Genomic DNA, 13,938 nt, shown 5'->3' with positions numbered 1-13,938 from the left:
CTTAACTAGATCTCACTTCTTAATTCAGAAAACAAGTTCAAACAGCAGTACATATGTATTCTAACAAACATCCTTATTGGTAAGACTTCTTATTGAAGGTCCTACATTATATTTTCATAAGCAATGCACAATGCGTTCATAAGCTGTGCATATACTGTAAATATACATATGTTGATTAGTCTGCACCTGTGCCACAATTCTAGTGAGTTACATCATCACCCCGAGCATGAATATTGATATGACATTTATGATTTAAGTATGCATTGCTTATTGAAATTGTGATGCCCTTTAGGACTGTAAACAGGAAGTGTTACCAAACTTTTATGTTGACAGGTCACTCTGCTGTCCTGCTTTATTGATGTGGAGGTCACGTTCCTGGACTACATCAAAGGAGGGTAAGCATTTATACATGTGTATTCTACTTCACTAATAATAGTCCATCTAAATATTATCTGATTAGCTGATTTGATTGTTATTCATATGACAGAATATCACATGAATACAAATATTTTATTCATATTTTATTCATTTGACCTAAGAGTCTATCAAAAGGAGTTAAGTGTTATGTTCAGAATGAAAAATTAGTGTACTACTTACTGCATACTAAGCAGTATGTTTACTGCCTACTATTTCCTAAAAGTAATACATTGTAAAAATAAATAAAATAAATAAAAGTAATGCAGGTCATTTTAATTGAATTTATATTTTTGTAAAAATTCAACAATAAAAACCTGTTAACTATAGGTGTTTTTTTTTTTTTTTTTTTTAAGGCAAAACGTAATTTAACTGTAAAATATTGTAAATATTAAACTTTTCAGATATTAAGATATATAGAATTCCTGACATTTAATCGTAGAAAACATTCCCTGTCTTAGGTCAGTTAGGATCACTACTTTATTTTAAGAATGTGAAATGTCAGAATAATAGTAGAGAGAATTATTTATTTCAGCTTTTATTTCTTTCATCACATTCCCAGTGGGTCAGAAGTTTACATACACTTTGTTAGTATTTGGTAGCATTGCCTTTAAATTGTTTAACTTGGTTCAAACATTTTGGGTAGCATTCTGTTGGGCCTCATGTATTCAGATAGAAGACAAAGGCAGGCCTAACAGTCAAAAACATTCCTCAAGCCCCTCCTTCTAAGTCGTAAATTTTACTGACAAAAATCGCGCCAAAATCAAACAAAGGGAGTCCAAAACAGACTACAGATCCATGAAGCCTTGCCCACTAAAGGATCGAGCACTCAACTCCTATTGGATGAGGCACACCACAGAACGTCCCTCAAACATGACATCATCAGGACTTCAAATAATTCTGAAATGCTTCCAAAGTGGCTTCCAGCGACTTAGTTCACCGAATACGGACGTAGCTTTTTGCTGCTCTCCGGTGCAACCTCGTGGCATAAGGAAGTAATGTCCGACTTGAAACTGTAGCCATACAATCTCCATCTCGCTGGACGAGTTGAGATTACTCTGTGTTCAACCGAATACTCTAACAGATCCGAAGGAGACCGCCGAGCAATTCGCATCTTCATCCGTTGGCCTACAGAAGTGAAGAGAGTAAAGATTTCTCTTCCATCTTCAATCAAGTCGACATTTCTGAGTTCTCCGCCAGCCCGCCGAGAATCAACAGCCGTACCGCCCTCTGAGAATCAACAGCCGTACCGGCCGCCGACAATCAACAGCCGTACCGGCTGCCGACAATCAACAGCCGTACCGGCCGCCGACAACGCGAGGAAACGACCTCTCGTCATCACACGAGCCTCAAGGCACCGGGTCAAAGTTAAAGGACAGAGGAAAACACATTCTACCTGTGTCCTCATGCGATTCAAGTAAGAGGTTTACGTCTGGGCAGAGATAGAATATTATAGCATGTTATTCTTGTGTTTCAAGGTTTTTTCTTGTACAGTTTACGGACCGCCATATCTGCTCATTATTAATACTCAGGGTATTAATTATCACGAATTTGTTTTGCTGTATTGTGGTCCAACCAAATTGGACTGTTGTGCATTTTCGCCATCGCGGGTGAGACAGCAACTGAGTTCATCCATTAAAGAGTCAAATAACAAGGGACTTTTATGAGCCCCGCTCATAAAACCACGTCTCTGAGTGATGAACACGGCTGCTTTATCTCCAGCTATCACGAAATCAGCTTTCGGGCTGTCACTTAATCATCTCTCTCTCTCTCTCTCTCTCTCTCTTACTAACCACACTGACACACACACACACTGTCACACACACACCTTGTGTTATAGAATTATTTTTATTTCCATATCTAATCATATCACTGTTTAGTTTGTAGTTGTAAGTCGGAAGTTTATTGACTGCATTGTATTAATTATGAATTGATATTACTGCATAAATAAATTTTGTTTATATTTCAAAGAGAAGTGTTTTGGTTTGTTTTGCATACGCCTGTGTCATGCTGACGGGATGTCAGTGCTCGGATTCAAACCTTCATTCATTGTTTTTTTTCCCGAAAATTGATATTCTTCGGATGTCGATTTTCCTAAGAAAACAATCTAATATTGAGACTGTTTTAATATTCGGTTATTAGTCCCTGATTCCAGGGTGGTGCCCCATCAATGTTAATCCTTATTAATATTCTATTGATTTTTGATAACTGATAATTATCTTTGATTGAATTTGAATGATCAATAAGCTAGTGTTAATTTTAATGTTTCATCGACGTTAACAATTAACGATTATCTTTGATAACTGTTGATTTAAAGGATTAAAAAAAAGCTAACATTGATTCTCATCAATGTTCTATTGATTTTAATAATTAATAATTATCTTTGATAATTATTAATTATTGCTAATAACCAAACTTGCTCCTAAACGTAGCACACTACATTTACTGGAGTCCCATATGAGGTTTTAATGAGTTAGATCCAATTAATTAATTTAAATATTGATTAATAACTACAGAAATAATTATTAATTATTTCTGATAGTAACACTGATCTAAACAACCAATAAAGCCCTACATAATAATTGGTGCCCCGTGTGAGGCATCCTACGTGCCAGTTCTGTCACAGTGTGTATGCATAAGAATCCAAAGTAATAACTTGAAATCCTTACTTCAAAGTTTGGTTCTGTTTGACAATTTACTTCTCAAAACTTGCCAAACATAAGCCAGTGTGGTGTGAAAGTGCTCTTAAGAGTGAATTAGGGGTTGGTAAATTTACTATAGTCTGCTTAAAACCTGCTGTTGTTGTTATTTAACTCCTAACGCTTTCATCTAAATGTTACAGAGAGGTGCCAAGTCACTTCATTGACATCCACCAAGAGAGAACACAGTGAAATTTGCACATTACATAACAGTAAAGACCGTAAGCCACAGGTCGAAGCCTCTCAACTGTGCTTTCGTGTTAGCATTATATCAACTGTAAAACAACAAGCTGTCAGAGCCACTATCACAAGAATTTTTACGGCCCCAGTAAAATGAGTCACCAATCACCCTGCGTGACTGGAGCTAAAGCTCCACAGAGGTTAGTCGAGCCAGCACTGCAAGATGTAGTTGCTGCTGTCCTCCATCTCTCCATAGAGGAGAGAAATAACCTTAACGGCTACAATGTTAGTCGTTGTGATGAAGCATTGCAGGAACTAGTTGATTATGTCAACAACCCGGTCGGGAAGCCAATGTGCACAATCCTGGACCTTGTGGGCCAAATGTTCCTTCTTCATCACCGCAAAACCCAACTGCAAACCGCCGAGCACCAGGCCCAGCTCGCACAGCTGCAGAGCAGCTATCATGCGGTGCAGAGGGAAAATCTCAGCCTGCACCAAGAAATTAGGTGCACTCAAGCTGAGAAAGTCCAGGCACAGAAAGATAATGCCTGGATGCAGGAGGAAAATGAAGCCCTGCGGAGGCAGCTTCAAGCTGCCCAGCTAAAAGTAGAGTCAGATCAGGTAAGTGCAGCTGAAATGCACCGCACGACATCTGACATAGAAGAGGGCTCCCTTTGTAGCGCTACGTGTAGAAATGTGCCCCTGAGAAACCCAGGAACACACGCTAGGAGCCGAGCTGCCCCTAGTGGTACAGTCTCTGACTTCGTCCTCCAAGATACCTTTCAAAATCCTCCAGCGGCCCGCTGGTTGGATGCAGGTGCCCCTCCTTATAGTTGCCCTCCTCAGTCAGTTTTCAGTCACGCCACCTTGCGTTTCAAACCAACTGATTCCACACCACGAAGGGGGGACAATTATTTTCAAGCCCAGAGTGGTGTAAGTGGCTCAAAGATCCCATTAGCCAGGGAGCTGTACGCAACCCGGGGTCCACCCCCATGCGTCGACTGGACTCCTTCCCCACCACGAAGGGGAGGAAGTCGTCCTCATCGCTATAGCGATCCGAGTGACTATGATGTTTCGGATGACTCGGACGACCCGTGGTCATACCGACACCAGCGCTTGCGCATCCGACAACTCGAGTCCCTCGCAGGGGACATAGAACGCTTTGACCCAAATAATCGAGATTCAAAGATCGACAATTATCTTAGGGAAATTGAGCACTGCCTGATTGATTTGCCTTACGCTTCCTCACGCGAAAAACTCAAGCTCATATGGAAGACCACGGTAAGGAGTGTCCATGCGTTCATGGAAACGCTACCGACTGGTACACGAAACCGCTACTCAGCTCTGTGTAAAGCCCTACGCGAGGAGTATTTGCTGTATATCGACGAAGCCTCCGCTACCATAGCTGCTTTCGCCGTCACCCAGAAGAGGCACGAGCCTCCGCGTGAGTATTATAGATGCCTGAGAACCACGTACTTCCAAGGAAGTAATGCACCAGGTCTGGAGGAGGAACGAGCTTTCAAAAGAGCTTTCACTTTTCCTTCACAACCTCCACGAGTGCGTGCGATATGATGTCACAATGCACTGCAGAATGGGCAACCCCACCATGCATGAAATCAGAAAGTACGCGCAACTGGCATGGGAGACACGCGTGCGCCCTGCCCGAGGGCACGAAGGTGACGCCAGAGCCCTGGGGATCCAAGCCTCATATGCAGACCTAGCGCTTGAAGGCAACGAAATGCCTCGCGTTAAGGTGAATGCTAGAACCAGACCCCAGAGGCGCCGATCACCCCGCCAGCAGGGTAAGCAACAGAACCAGGGGGGTGGTAACCAGACACACCCCCAGGGTCACGGTAGGCCTAAACAACAAAACGTTCGCCGGCCGAAAGGAAATGTGTGTTTCAAACGAAAACCCAAACAAGAAGGTGAGTGGGTAGGAAAGGTTTCAAATCCTGTCAGAGAACAAGATTTGAGAGAGGAAATGGAGGATATTAGGAGACGCTTGACTGAGTTGGTAACTAAGCTTGATGTGCTCCGTTGTTCACCAGGTCCGTCGACCTCCTCAAAGGAACACGGCGCTGAAACCTCATCAGTATGACTAGATGATGTACCCCCTCCCGTTATTGCCAAAGTTTACTTTGTAGGTTGGGAAAAGGGGAACAGTGTCCAAGTTGCTCCCCAAAACAGTCACTCCTAACATGCCACACACTCCTTTTCTGACCTTCTTGGGCGATCTGTACCATAAGGGCAACACCTGACACGTGGGTCATTCAGCTCCCACGCACTACTCGACACCAGTTCCAAAATAGTCTAATGGGTTCCAACACCTTCGCAGAGGTGGCTAGAGCAAAGCTCTCCCTTGGCAAACCGTTATAGACAGAGACCTGCAACGTAAGCGTCACAAGCTACACACAAGATAGGTCGTCTATCACAAAACGGGCCTGGATTGACACCTTTCAAGGGATGATGCTAACAGACCCTGTTTACATATGTCCCATTAATACGGAACCACTGTTAGTTTGCCAGGACCTACTGAACCGATTGGCTCCGCTCATTGACTGCCGTCGTGGACACGTGGGCTCAGGTTGACATACCGAGACCACTTGGTCCAGAAAACAGTTCGCCAGCTTCAGATACACACGTCGCCATCGTCCAAAAATCCAGCAGAGACGACGACTCCAATAAGAACAATTACAGGGCCTGGGTAAAACCCTTCAGGGTACTATAGTCACTGTAAATTTGCAATCCGTTCTCATCAATAACACTTTGCACACTTTAGGGATTTTGTCAGAGAAAACAACTTATGCGTGTATCGTTAGAGATCTAATGCAGGACCTCAGGGAAATTAGCTCCTCAGTCAACAGTCTGAGTGGTGGAAGGATTCCAGATTACCTGGTCTCCCTAGACCTTTTCGAACAAATCCTTAGATCTGCTACTATCTCCATTGTGCAACCTTCACAGATACACATGGCATATAGTTTTGGCATTGAAATTCCAATCCATGTAAATCCTCAGAACCTCAAAATAGGATTTATCCTCAATCTACCGTCATAGGCAGAATATATATAGACTAAAATCTGTATTTAATATTGGTTTTCAGAGAGGTAATGCACACATTCACCTCAAAACACCACCAACACTCACCTACCATGATGAGGACACCTCGCTCTACCTTATCTCTAACCTAAACATGTGTACCAAGACAAAGTACATTCAGTGGGTTTGTCAAAACGCAACCCCTTTGTTAGAGAGGTGACTAACTACCTCTGCGGCCAAAGAGCCGAATTCCATGAACAAGTGTCATGATAGCATGTCCATCAAAGATGAAGGAACAGAGACAAAGGTAGAGCGAGCAGGCAGTCGCTGGCTCGTTAACACCAGCCACCGAAGTCATACGACTGCCATGATACAGCCACTAAACTAAGGCCACTAAACTAAGGCTACCAAACCAAACGGTGTTCTTAATGGTTCCCCAAAGAGCCATCGTGCACACTGACGATATTGTCCTCCATCATCTCAACGTCAACAAACATGACGCAGAAATTGAGATCATGGACGCATTTAGAGATCACAGCCTCACCGTTGATGACACCCTTCAACAGAAGCTTCAGGCTGAAGGGATGGAATTAGTGAAGTTCAGTCTCAAACCGACTGGCTTGACCACTATGTTTCATAGTCACATAAGCAGATCGTCATCTTACCAAGAACACCCTATCAGTTTGGTTGCCCTCTGGCTCGTCCTTAGTGGTTGGATCATCGCAATTATTGCACACGCCATGTACAGGTACATTCAACACCTACAGGCCAGACTGGACTCACTTCTCAGACAGCCGCGTTTTACACACCAGTCTGAGCCCATCACACAGGTTAACTCCATCATTTCCAAGGATAAGCCTTTTAACCATTAACCCTCCTTTCCTCTAACATTTTGTTCCTAGTAACCAATGTCAGGTTCTACTTTGATTTTGTGTTATGACCAAAGAACAACAAAGGATTGTGTTATGGTTAATGCTGTGCCTTCCAATAACTTGAAATGTTTATGTGTGATGAATGTAGTTTTAGAATTAGCTAGAAGTTCTATGCCCAGATGTGCCTCAATCTCTGTCCAGACGATAAAACCTCTGTGACCTCTAATGAACTGTATGGACTGTGCAACCATTTCTCTTTCCTATCAGGAATACATGGATGGCGTAACCCACAGGTTACTGTGAACCGACAAGAACTGTTCGGCCCTTCAGTTGCTCTGAAGATGCTGGACAACAACCAACTCTTCAGAACAAAGGGGGGAATGTTGGGCCTCATGTATTCAGATAGAAGACAAAGGCAGGCCTAACAGTCAAAAACATTCCTCAAGCCCCTCCTTCTAAGTCGTAAATTTTACTGACAAAAATCGCGCCAAAATCAAACAAAGGGAGTCCAAAACAGACTACAGATCCATGAAGCCTTGCCCACTAAAGGATCGAGCACTCAACTCCTATTGGATGAGGCACACCACAGAACGTCCCTCAAACATGACATCATCAGGACTTCAAATAATTCTGAAATGCTTCCAAAGTGGCTTCCAGCGACTTAGTTCACCGAATACGGACGTAGCTTTTTGCTGCTCTCCGGTGCAACCTCGTGGCATAAGGAAGTAATGTCCGACTTGAAACTGTAGCCATACAATCTCCATCTCGCTGGACGAGTTGAGATTACTCTGTGTTCAACCGAATACTCTAACAGATCCGAAGGAGACCGCCGAGCAATTCGCATCTTCATCCGTTGGCCTACAGAAGTGAAGAGAGTAAAGATTTCTCTTCCATCTTCAATCAAGTCGACATTTCTGAGTTCTCCGCCAGCCCGCCGAGAATCAACAGCCGTACCGCCCTCTGAGAATCAACAGCCGTACCGGCCGCCGACAATCAACAGCCGTACCGGCCGCCGACAACGCGAGGAAACGACCTCTCGTCATCACACGAGCCTCAAGGCACCGGGTCAAAGTTAAAGGACAGAGGAAAACACATTCTACCTGTGTCCTCATGCGATTCAAGTAAGAGGTTTACGTCTGGGCAGAGATAGAATATTATAGCTTGTTATTCTTGTGTTTCAAGGTTTTTTCTTGTACAGTTTACGGACTGCCATGTCCGCTAATTATTAATACTCAGGGTATTAATTATCACGAATTTGTTTTGCTGTATTGTGGTCCAACCAAATTGGACTGTTGTGCATTTTCGCCATCGTGGGTGAGACAGCAACTGAGTTCATCCATTAAAGAGTCAAATAACAAGGGACTTTTACGAGCCCCGCTCGTAAAACCACATCTCTGAGTGATGAACACGGCTGCTTTATCTCCAGCTATCGCGAAATCAGCTTTCGGGCTGTCACTTAATCATCTCTCTCTCTCTCTCTCTCTCTCTTACTAACCACACTGACACACACACACACTGTCACACACACACCTTGTGTTATAGAATTATTTTTATTTCCATATCTAATCATATCACTGTTTAGTTTGTAGTTGTAAGTCGGAAGTTTATTGACTGCATTGTATTAATTATGAATTGATATTACTGCATAAATAAATTTTGTTTATATTTCAAAGAGAAGTGTTTTGGTTTGTTTTGCATACGCCTGTGTCATGCTGACGGGATGTCAGTGCTCGGATTCAAACCTTCATTCATTGTTTTTTTCCCCGAAAATCGATATTCTTCGGATGTCGATTTTCCTAAGAAAACAATCTAATATTGAGACTGTTATACTATCTGGTTATTAGTCCCTGATTCCAGGGTGGTGCCCCGTCAATGTTAATCCTTATTAATATTCTACTGATTTTTGATAACTGATAATTATCTTTGATTGAATTTGAATGATCAATAAGCTAGTGTTAATTTTAATGTTTCATCGACGTTAACAATTAACGATTATCTTTGATAACTGTTGATTTAAAGGATTAAAAAAAAGCTAACATTGATTCTCATCAATGTTCTATTGATTTTAATAATTAATAATTATCTTTGATAATTATTAATTATTGCTAATAACCAAACTTGCTCCTAAACGTAGCACACTACATTTACTGGAGTCCCATATGAGGTTTTAATGAGTTAGATCCAATTAATTAATTTAAATATTGATTAATAGCTACAGAAATAATTATTAATTATTTCTGATAGTAACACTGATCTAAACAACCAGTAAAGCCCTACAATTCCATAAGCTTCTCACAGTAAGTTGCTGGAATTTTGGCACATTCCTCCAGATAGAACTGGTGTAACAGAGTCAGGTTTGTAGGCCTCCTTGCTCGCACACACTTTTTCAGCATATCGGATTGAGGTCAGGGCTTTGTGATGGCCACTTCAATACTTGACTTTGTTGTCCTTAAGCCATTTTGCCACAACTTTGGAGGTATGCTTGGGGCATTGTCCATTTGGAAGACTCATTTGCGACCGAGCTTTAACTTCCTGGCTGATGTCTTGAGATGTTGCTTCAATATATCCACATAATTTTCCTTCCTCATGATGCTATCTATTTTGTGAAGTGCACCAGTCCCTCCTGCAGCAAAGCACCCCCACAACATGATACTGCCACCCCCATGCTTCACGGTTGGGATGGTGTTCTTCGGCTTGCAAGCCTCACCCTTTTTCCTCCAAACATAACGATGGTCATTATGGCCAAACAGTTCAATTCTTGTTTCATCAGACCAGAGGACATTTCTCCAAAAGTAAGATCTTTGTCCCCATGTGCACTTGCAAACTGTATTCTGGTCCTTTTGCTGTTGTTCTGGGATTGATTTGCACTTTTTGCACCAAACTACGTTCATCTCTAGGAGACAGAATGTGTCTCCTTCCTGAGCGGTATGATGGCTGTGTGGTCCCATAGCGTTTATACTTGTGTACTGTTGTTTGTATAGATTAATGTGGTACCTTCAGGCATTTGGAAATTGCTCCCAAGGATGAACCAGACTTGTGGAGGTCCACAATTTATTAATTTTTTTTTTTTTTTCTGGGGTCTTTGCTGATTTCTTTAGATTTTCCCATGATGTCAAGCAAAGAGGCACTGAGTTTGAAGGTAGGCCTTAAAATGCATCCAGAGGTACACCTCCAATTGACTCCAATTAGCCAATTAGCCTATCAGAAGCTAATTGGCTAATTGTCTAAAGGCTTGACATCATTTTCTGGAATTTTCCAAGCAGCTTAAAGGCACAGTTAACTTAGTGTATGTAAACTTTTGACCCACTGGAACTGTGATAGAGTCAATTAAAAGTGAAACAATCTGTCTGTAAACAATTGTTGAAAAAATTACTTGTGTCATGCACAAAGTCCTAAACAACTTGCCAAAACTATAGTTTGCTAATATGAAGTCTGTGGAGTGGTTAAAAAGTTAGTTTAATGACCTCAACCTAAGTGTATGTAAACTTCTGACTTCAACTGTATATATATTTATATCTTTTTTGTTACATTTAAAAAAAAAATGAAATATTAAAATATAATTTACTGTACAGCACATTTATGGCAACTAATGTTGACAGGTTTTTTTTTAACCATAAATGTAACATAATAATAATAATAATAATAATATATATATATATATATATATATATATATATATATATATATATATATATATATATATATGTATATGTATTAATATAATTGTTTTATTTTTTTAACAGTATATTTTAAACAATATACTATTACAAAACTGTAGTATGCTACATGTCTCGTGACGTTGCTGTGTTACATGTTTAATTCATCTTATGGCATCTAGTTATCATTTCTGAAATAAAATTGGTTAATTTCCATTTTTAAACAAAGTTTGTTTAAAATGTCTTTTGGCAGTCCGATCAAACAATGTGTTTAAATTTGGACAATTCTGTCGTTTCAAACTTTTAAAGGTATGGTTCGCCCAAAAATTCTTTACTCACCCTCATCCCAGATGACTTTCTTTCTTCAGCAGAACACATTTGAAGAAAAATAGAAAAATATCTCAGCTCAGCAGGTCCTTATAATGCAAGTGGATTGTAACATATTTTTTGATGCTCCAAAAAGCACAGATAATCAGCATTATTGTCATCCATATGACTCCAGTGGATAAATGAATGTCATATAAAGCGATACGATCGCTTTATGTGTGAAAAAGATCGATATTTACAGTAAGTACTTTTTAACTATAAATCATCGCTTCCGGTAAGCAGCAGTATGTGTGTTCACGAGAGGGCTGAGGTTATGCGGTCTTTCCAGCAATGGCATGCACCACGTCTCCTGAGCTCTCTGTCTCTCTTAGGCTTGTTGTTGTGCTGCTGTTGGTCCAGCCTCCTCCATCTCCCTGTGCTCCAGGTCAGAGTACTCAGGTTCAAATAAATATGGTTGTATCTCCTCTTAAATCAAAATATTCTGACATCATTGTTTAAATTTGCTTCAATTTGTTTACATTGGTCTGTACAGCGTTCCTCCTACTTAGTTTTAAACAGTGTTGCTCTTCCGGGTGAGTCGCACATGTGTCACTTCTAGTGTGAACATGCCAACGCCAATACTTCACACGAGAGACCATGTGACCTCAGCCCTCTTGTGAACTTGCATACTGCTGCTTACAGGAAATGATTATTTATAGTTAAAAAGTACTTAAATGTTGATCATTTTTGCACGAACATATCGCTTTATAAGACATTACTTTAACCACTGGAGTCGTATGGATGACGTTAATGCTAATTGTCTGTGCTTTTTGGAGCATCAGAAATCGTGTTACCATTCACTTGCATTATAAGGACCTACTGAGCTGAGATATTTTTCTTCAAATGTGTTCTTCTGAAGAAAGGAAGTCATATACATCTGGGATGGCATGAGGGTGAGTAAATGATGAGACCAATTTTTTGGTGAACTTTTTAGGTGAACTATCAATTTAAAATAATTTTGATTGAATATTGCTTAAAATTGATTGATTAAACTTATTGTTAATTTAAAACAAGCTTCTTTTTTTTGTGATAATCTTACTTGCTATTATTAAATATTATTTTATATATCTTATGTTAATCGGCCAACCTGTTCTCTAGATATCAAATCAGCATTGGCCATTAAAACCAGTCAACTACTAAAGGAGATGTAACAAAAAATTTTGGTTGATTTTGCTTTTGGTTCAGTCATTACACTGGAAATAAAAAGTCAAATCAAGCACATTGCATTGTAGGATACAGTATTCTCGCACAATGTGCCCTACTTGTAAACTGCACATTTTAGCATATGTAGTAGGTCATCTAAGTGTTCTATGCACTGTGCATACTGCAAACAGTAATATGAGTAGTATGGTAGAATGCTATTCTGAACATACTCCAGCTCATCTATTGAGACAGGAAACACATTGCTGTGCCTTACTAGTCATTAATAATTCCCCCTACCTTACTCTCTCCTCCATACACACACACACACACACACACACACACACACACACACACACACACACACACACACACACACACATTGACGGGGAGTGCACTGCATTATGATGCTATAATAAACTGAGCTATAAATAGCCCACTCTATTCTGAGAGACACAGAGACCCCAGGCACATGACCTGGCCTCCAAACACTGCAAATATCGGAAGAGTAATTGGAAGAATCTGCAAAAAGATGACAGCAGAACATTCTTACAGACAGACAGTTAGTGATGCTCTCTAAATGTGTCTTCTGCTGAACAGTAAATCCAGGTAACTGCAGAGAGAATATTGGCTTCAGAAAAAGATGCTCTTAGGGATTAATTTCCTTCATTTCAGCCCACAGATTAAATTGAGCTGAGACACAGTTTCACAGAGTCAGCTCACTGCGGCTCGCTGGGGCTTCATTGTGCTTTCACAAGCATCATATATTTTATGTTCTTAAGCATATTCACATATGTGCTCACTTCACTGTTTTTGCTCTTTCAGCACACAAATTAACTTCACGGTGGCGATTGATTTCACTGCATCAAACGGTGAGCTTGCCTTACTAAAAGATTACTCTACAAATAAATGCTCTTTAAGCAGTTGCATATGATGATTATGTGTTGTTTTATCTATGTGTATAAACAAATTCAGTCCCTTACGTTTTATATACTGTATTAAAGGGGTCATGAAATGTTCTTTATATATATATATATATATATATATATATATATATATATATATATATATTATCTTCCCTGAGGTCCACTGATAATGTTAGTAATGAGTTTTTATTTTTTTATTTTTTTATTAAAACATTCATAATTTAGTAATGAATGATAATTTTCCACTCAGTCTCTGGCCCTTTGTCTGAAATGCTTGGTTTTGGCCTAAGCGCCTCCTTAAAACTTATTGTCTAACACCGTGCAGCCCCTCAAATTCAGCCATTTTTGAAACTCAGTCTGAATATAATGAACAAGCTCCACAACATTATAAAACAAAATTTCAGGGGTTACACATAACGCACAACCAACACATTGCATCTGAATATATTAAACTGTCTCAAGCACAACTGTTAACACTCACACCATGTCTACACTGGACACGAGAGTCGTGTCGCGTCAAAAGCAATAGAACCCATTATAATCAGTTATGTTCTCTACCATGCAAATGTCCATTGGGGTGCGTTGCGTTGTGCCAACTGTAAACACGTTCCGTTCCATTTTGCGCTGCACGCGCTTGTGCTACTACTGC

The 13,938-nt window shown here is 40.4% G+C and overlaps 1 protein-coding gene and 1 pseudogene across 1 annotated transcript in view; both read left to right on the top strand.

The window, feature by feature from the left end:
* LOC127436275 (kinesin-like protein KIF21A) overlaps positions 1 to 13,938 on the top strand; it is a 292,925-nt gene that overhangs the window by 168,552 nt on the left and 110,435 nt on the right. The window lies entirely within an intron of this gene.
* The window catches only part of LOC127435737 (copine-8-like), a 129,516-nt pseudogene that overhangs the window by 74,969 nt on the left and 40,609 nt on the right, over positions 1 to 13,938 (top strand).

Source organism: Myxocyprinus asiaticus, chromosome 46 (genome assembly GCF_019703515.2).
Source record: "Myxocyprinus asiaticus isolate MX2 ecotype Aquarium Trade chromosome 46, UBuf_Myxa_2, whole genome shotgun sequence".
NCBI lineage: Eukaryota > Metazoa > Chordata > Actinopteri > Cypriniformes > Catostomidae > Myxocyprinus > Myxocyprinus asiaticus.
The sequence above is the reverse complement of the archived record's forward strand: the minus strand, read 5'-3'. Positions and strand labels throughout refer to the sequence as shown.